Here is a 7,579-nt window from a genome sequence, read left to right on the forward strand (position 1 = left end):
AGTGACCCTATTATGGAACTTTCTTCTGTTGCTTTGCATTGTCAATGCCTCTGTAGCCTCTTGTCTAGCATGGACGTTCCTTCTAGCAAGTTTGCACTGTGATCTGGGTGAACCTGGGATGCATACTGAGTGCTGCTGGGATTCCTGTAAAGGTTCATTGATGAGCACCAGAATATTTTTAATCCATTGGTACTTAGGGATGGGAATAAACAATGTAGCTGATTCTGTATTTTGTGTATTTATATCTTTTCTTTAAAAATTTTTGTGTAGTTGTTTACCCATTAGAACAAAATGTTTGTCAGAGAGTGAAGTAAGCACAGAATCATGTGTCCAGAGAGGCTTCCTGCGGGGAAACTGCTCTGTGGAGAGGATGCCCCAGACCCTGACAGGAAACCTGCTCATAACCACCATCTACAGCTGCTCCTGGGGCTCAAGACAGAATTCGTGAGTAGTGTGCACCCCCTGGTGGTCCAGATCCCGTCCTATAATGAGGTTTGTGTCTGGGCTCACACTGATATCCCCTCACTGTGTCTGTTGCACAGTAATACATGGCCGTGTCCTCGGCTCTCAGGCTGTTCATCTGAAGATACAGCGTGTTCTTGCCATTGTCTCTGGAGATGGTGAATCGGCCCTTTACAGAGTCTGCGTAGTATGTGCTACTTCCATCATAGCTAATACCTGCGACCCACTGCAGCCCATTCCCTGGAGCCTGGCAGACCCAGCTCATGCCGTAGCTACTGAAGGTGAATCCAGAGGCTGCACAGGAGAGTCTCAGGGACCCCCCCAGGCTTCACCAGGTCTCCCCCAGACTCCACCAGCTGCATCTCACACTGGATACCTGCAGACACAAGATATCCTGGTTAGGAAATTCTCACATACCCACCGTTTCTCTCACACACATTCACTTGCATACTTAATGTCTATTATTCTCCATAAATTACCTTTTAAGGGAACAAAAAAAAAGTTAAATATTTCCTTTGCTGTGCAAAAGATTTTGATCTTGATGAAGTCCCAATAGCTCATTTTTGCCCTTTCTTCCCTTGCCTTTGGCGATGTTCCTAGGAAGAAGTAGCTACGGCTGAGGTCGGAGAGCTTCCCACCTGTGTTCTCCTCAAGGATTTTGATGGATTCCTTTCTCACATTGAAATCCCTCAACCATTTTGAGTCTATTTTCATGTGTGGTATAAGGAAATGGTCCAAATTCATTTTTCTGCATGTGACTCTCCAATTTTCCCACCATTTGTTGAAGAGACTGTCTTTTTTCCATTAGACATTTCTTCCTGTTTTGTCGAAGATGAGTTGACCATAGAGTTGAGGGTCTATTTCTGGGCTCTCTATTCTGTTCCATTTATCAATGTGTCTGTTTTTGTGCCAGTACCATGCTGTCTTGATGATAGCTTTGTAAAATTGCAATAGAGCTTGAAGCCTAGAATTGTGATGTCACCAACTTTGGCTTTATTTTTCAATATTCCTTTGGCTATTCGAGGTCTTTTCTGATTCCATATAAATTTCAGGATTATTTTTCCCATTTCTTTGAAAAAAAATGGATGGGATTTTGATAGGGATTGCATTAAATGTGTAGATTGCTTTAGGTAGTATAGCCATTTCCACAATATTTGTTCTTCCAATCCATGAGCATGGAACACTTTTCCATTTCTTTGTGTATTCCTCAAAGAAAACTGACAGAATGGGAGAAAATATTTGCAAACTACATATCAAATAAAGGACTAGTATCCAAAATCTATAAAGGGCTCAGCGAACTCACACCTAAAGAACAAATAATCCAATCAAGAAATGGGCAAAAGACAAGAACAGACATTTCTGCAAAGAAGACATCCAGATGGCCAACAGACACATGAAAAAATGCTCCACATCACTCGGCATCAGGGAAATACAAATCAAAACCACAATGAGATACCATCTCACACCAGTCAGAATGGCTAAAATTAACAAGTCAGGAACTGACACATGGTGGTGAGGATGTGAAGAAAGGGCAAACCTCCTACACAGTTGGTGGGAATGCAAGCTGGTGCAACCACTCTGGAAAACAGCATGGAGGTTACTCAAAAAGCTGAAAAAAAAGCTACCCTATGACCCAGCAATTGTACTACTGGGTATTTACCCTAATGATAAAAACGTAGTGATCCGAAGGGGCACATGCACTCGAATGTTTATAGAAGCAATGTCCACAATAGCCAAACTATGGAAAGAACCTAGATGTCCATAAACAGATGAATAGATATTTTTCCTGTTTTGTTGAAGGTTAATTGACCATAGAGTTGAGGTCCATATCTGGGCTCTCTACTCTGTGCCACTGGTCTATGTATCTGTTTTTATGCCAGTACCATGCTGTCTTGGTGATCACAACTTTGTAATAGAGCTTGAAATCAGATAATGTTATGCTCCCAGTTTTATTTTTGTTTTTCAACACTTCCTTAGTGATTCTGGGTCTCTTCAGATTCCATACAAATTTTTGGATTATTTGTTGCAGCTCTTTGAAGAATACCAGTGGAACTTTGATCGAAATGGCATTAAAAGTATAGATTGCTCTAGGCAGCATAGACATTTTAACAATGTTTATCTTCTGATCCAAGAGCATGGAATGGTCTTCCATCTTTTTGTGTCTTCTTCAATTTCTTTCTTGATTGTTCTGTAGTTCCTCGAGTACAGTTCCTTTACCTCTTTGGTTAGGTTTATTCCCAGGTATCTTACGGTTCTTGCTGCTATAGTAAATGGAATCGATTCTCTAATTTCACTTTCTGTATTTTCATTGTTAGTGATTAAGTACGCCACTGATTTCCGTACATTGACTTTGTATCCTGCCACATTACTGAATTGCTGTATGAGTTCTAGTAGTTTGAGGGTGGAGTCTTTTGGGTTTTCCATATAAAGAATCATGTAATCTGCGAGTAGAGAGAGTTTGACTTCTTCATTGTCAATGTGGATACCTTTTATTTCTCTCTGTTGTCTGATTGCTATGGCTAGGACTTCTAATGCTATGTTGAACAAGAGTGGTGAGAGTGGGCATCCTTGTCGTGTTCCTGAACTCAACGGGAAAGCTGCAAGCTTTTTCCCATTGAGGATGATATTTGCTGTGGGTCATTCATAGATGGATTTGATGAAGTTCAGGAATGTTCCCTCTATCGCTATACTTTGAAGCGTTTTAATCAGGAATGGATGCTGGATTTTTTCAAATACTTTCTCTGCATCAATTGAGAGGACCATGTGGTTCAGCTATATGTAGAAGAATGAAACTTGACCATTCTCTTACACTGAACACAAAGATAAACTCAAAATAGATTAAAGGCCTCAACATGAGACAGGAATCCATCAGAATCTTAGAGAAGAACAAAGGCAGTAATCTCTTTGATATCAGCCACAGCAACTTCTTTCAAGATATGTCTCCAAAGGCAAAAGAAACAAAAGTGAAGATGAAATTTTGGAACTTTATCAAAATCAAAAGCTTCTGCATAGCAAAGGAAACAGTCAAACAAACAAACAAACAAACAAACAAACAAAACGGGCGCCTGGGTGGCTCAGTGGGTTAAGCCGCTGCCTTCGGCTCAGGTCATGATCTCAGGGTCCTGGGATCGAGGCCCGCATCGGGCTCTCTGCTCAGCAGGGAGCCTGCTTCCTCCTCTCTCTCTGCCTGCCTCTCTGCCTGCTTGTGATCTCTCTCTGTCAAATAAATAAATAAAATCTTTAAAAAAACAAAAAAGAGGCAACCCACGGAATGGGAGAAGATATTTGCAAATGGCAGTACAGACAAAGGGTTGATATCCAGGATCTATTATGAACTCCTCAAACTCAACACACACAAACAGACAATCATATCAAATAATTGGCAGAAGTTATAAACAGACACTTCTCCAATGAAGACATACAAATGGCTATCAGACACATGTAAAAATGATAATCATCACTAGCCATCAGGGAGATTCAAATTAAAGCCACATTGAGATATCACCATTATCAGTAAGAATGGCCAAAATTAACAACACAGGAAACAACATGTGTTGGAGGGGATGTGGAGAAAGGGGAACCCTCTTCCACTGTTGGTGGGAATGCAAGTTGGTGCAGCCTCTTTGGAGTACAGTGTGAAGATTCCTGTAGAAATCAAAAGTAGAGCTTCTCTATGACCCTGCCATTGCACTCCTGGGTATTTACCTCAAAGATACAGATGTAGTGAAAAGAAGGTCCATCTGTACCCCAATGATTTTAGCAGCAATGGTCATGGTCGCAAAACTGTGGAAAGAACCAAGATGTCCTTCAACAGACGAATAGGTAAGGAAGATGTGGTCCATATACACTATGGAGTATTATGCCTCCATCAGAAAGGATGAATGCCCCACTCTTCTAGCAACATGGACGGGACTGGAAGAGATGATGCTGAGTGAAATAAGTCAAGCAGAGAGAGTCAATTATCATATGGTTTCACTTATTTGTGCAACATAACAAATAGCATGGAGAACATGGGGAGTTAGAGAGGAGAAGGGAGTTTGGGGAAATTGGAAGGGGAGGTGAACCATGAGAGACTATGGACTCTTAAAAACAATCTGAGGGTTTTGAAGGGGCGGGGAGTGGGAGGTTGAGGTACCAGGTGGTGGGTATTATAGAGGGCACGGATTGCATGTAGCACTGGGTGTGGTGAAAAAATAATGAATACTGTTATGTTGAAAAAAAATTTTAAAAATAAATAAATAGATAAATAGATAAATAAAAGAAATTAAAAATAGAGCTTCCCTATGATCCTGCCATTGCACTCCTGGTTATTTACCCCAAAGATAAAGATGTCATGAAAAGAAGGGCCATCTGTACCCCAATGTGTATAGCAGCAATGGTCACTGTCGCCAAAATGTAGAAAGAACCAAGATGCCCTTCAGCGGACAAATGGATAAGGAAGATGTGGTCCATATACACTATGGGGTATTATGCGTCCATCATAAAGGATGAATACCCAACTTTTGTAGCAACATGGACGGGACTGGAAGAGATGATGCTGAGTGAAATAAGTCAAGCAGAGAGAGTCAATTATCATATGGTTTTACTTATTTGTGGAGCATAACAAATAACATGGAGGACATGGGGAGTTGGAGAGGAGAAGGGAGTTGGGGAAAATTGGAAGGGGAGGTGAATCATGATAGACTATGGACTCTGAAAAACAATCTGAGGGGTTTGAAGTTGTGGGGGGTGGTGGGAGGTTGGGGTACCAGTTGGTGGTTATTATAGAGGGCACGGATTGCATGGAGCACTGGGTGTGGTGAAAAAAAATAATGAATACTGTTATGCTGAAAATAAATAAAATAAAACAAATAAATGAAAAAAATTAAAAAAAACAGATGAATGGATAAAAAAGGAGTCGCACATATATACAATGGAATACTATGCAGCCATCAAAATAAATGAAATCTTGCTATTTGCGATGTTGTGGATGGAACCACAACATCGTGGTTCCATAATACCCTCCATTGTGGAGGGTATTATGCTTAGTGAAATAAGCCAATTAAAGAAAGACAATTATCATATATTATCTCCCTGATGTGAGGAAGTTGAGAGGCAACATGGGCATTTTGGTGGGTAGGAAAAGAATAAATTAAATATGGGATTGGGAGAGAGACAAACCATAAGAGACTCTTAACCTCACAAAGTAAACTAATGGTTGCTGGGGGGAGAGGTGTCGGAAGTGGTGGCTGGGTTATGGACATTGGGGAGGGTATGTGCTATGGTGACTGCTGTGAAAGGTGTAAACCTGCAATTCACAGACCTGTACCCCTGGGATAAAAATACATTATATGTTTATAAAAAATTAAAAAAAATAATAAAAAATGAAAAAATTAAAAGAACACAAATGAAAACCTAGCAAAGCACAAGCTCCATGATGTGTTGTCTGTGTTGTCCTAATCACTGAATGGGAACACCTGGGAATCCCAGGGAGTGTCTCCTCTCCCAGCTGCAGGTTTCTGGCTGGGATGTTTTAATTAGCAAAAGGAGGGCCCTATTTGCCTGTCTTCTGACTATATAGCCAGCTCCAGGCTTAGATTCCTTCCTTTACTAGTTAAGAAAGCAAAGATTGCGTTACGTTTGAAGATCACTTTGTTTGGATGGCACTGTGACTAGAGGAAGTTTTCTAATCTGTGAACACAGTTACCTTTCCATTTCTGTTTGCACTTTTAAAAGTCTTTCATCAATGTACTCCATTTTTAGTGTACAGTATCTGAACTCCTTATTGAATGTTAACCCAAAATGTTTATTTCCTCTGTAGTGTAAATAGAATAATTTTATTAATTTCTTTTTTTAGATACTTGTTGTTATTGTGTGGAGACATAGCTTTATTTTGTATGTTGATTTTGTATCCTGGAGTTTCCCAGATATTGTTGTTTAGTTCAAAGATTTTTGTCTGTGTGTGTGGCATTTGTTGTGTTTGAGTGTGTGTAAGAACATGTCATATGTGGGGACCCCTGGGTGGCACCATCATTAAGCCTCTGCCTCCAGCTCAGATCATGATCCTAGGGTGCTGGGATAGAGTCCCACATCAGTCTCCTTGCTCAGTGGGGAGCCTGCTTCTTCCTCTGCCTGCTTTTCTCCCTGCTTGTGCTAGCTCCTTGTTCTCTCTCTCTGACAAATAAACAAATAAAATCTTTTAAAAACACACATATCATATGAAAACAATGAATTTTTCTTCCTGTTACTGATTTCAATATATTTATTTTTTTTATTGGCTAATTTCTCTGGGTAGGTCTTCCAGTTGTCAATGTAGAAGAGTTTCCCTTCTTATCTTCTGGGTTCTTTGTTGGGTCTAAATATTCAGTAGCTGCAGGACAGATGTAAGGGGAAAATGTATTGCATTTTGCACATGCTTCAGATCCCTAAAATATGAACTCAGAAAATGACTGAAGTAGACAGCACTTGTGCCACTTAGATAACAAAAGATTGGATTTGCAAAGATTTAAGGCAAAGATTTGGGTTAGTTAATTAGTACATAACGAACAAGGTTTGTTTGCATAGACTTCTGGGATCTAAGTTCCATATTCTGGTGCTTGGCATGGTTCTCTCCTCCCGGTACAGGCAAGAGAGCTTTCCCACAGGAGACTGATTTCCTGCTGTCAGGAGGACAAAGGAGGCTCAGAATGTCCTTCCACTGGCAGGTTATCAAATGACTTTAGTTCACAGTATCTCAGGGATCAGATGAGATATTTGGAATTGTACATCTTATTCTCCTTCATAATAACATGTTGAATACTCATGGTAGGAATGAGAAACCTTGCCTGTCTCCTGATGTGACAGGAAAGGCTTCAGGTTTTCACTGTTTAATATGATGTAAAGTGTGGGTTTTTCATCTACAACCATGATCATGTGGAGGTAATTTCCATCTGTTCCTCAATTGTTGAGATATTTTAATGATGAACATGTGTTGAAATTTCTCATAGTTTTAGGCATCAGCAGAGAGCATTATGTAGATCCAATCTTTCCCTGTCTTAATGCAGAATGTCCCACTTATTGATCTATGTACGTTGAGTGATCTTTGTTTCTGAAGGATGATTCACACTAGGTCATCATGTATGATCTTTCAATGTACTTT

The 7,579-nt window shown here is 40.2% G+C and overlaps 1 pseudogene; it reads right to left on the reverse strand.

The window, feature by feature from the left end:
• Positions 1-430: 430 nt before the first annotated feature.
• LOC116590257 lies at positions 431-7,347 on the reverse strand (annotated as a pseudogene).
• Between the last annotated feature and the right edge of the window lie 232 nt (positions 7,348-7,579).

Source organism: Mustela erminea, chromosome 5 (genome assembly GCF_009829155.1).
Source record: "Mustela erminea isolate mMusErm1 chromosome 5, mMusErm1.Pri, whole genome shotgun sequence".
In the NCBI taxonomy this organism is placed as follows: Eukaryota; Metazoa; Chordata; class Mammalia; order Carnivora; family Mustelidae; genus Mustela; species Mustela erminea.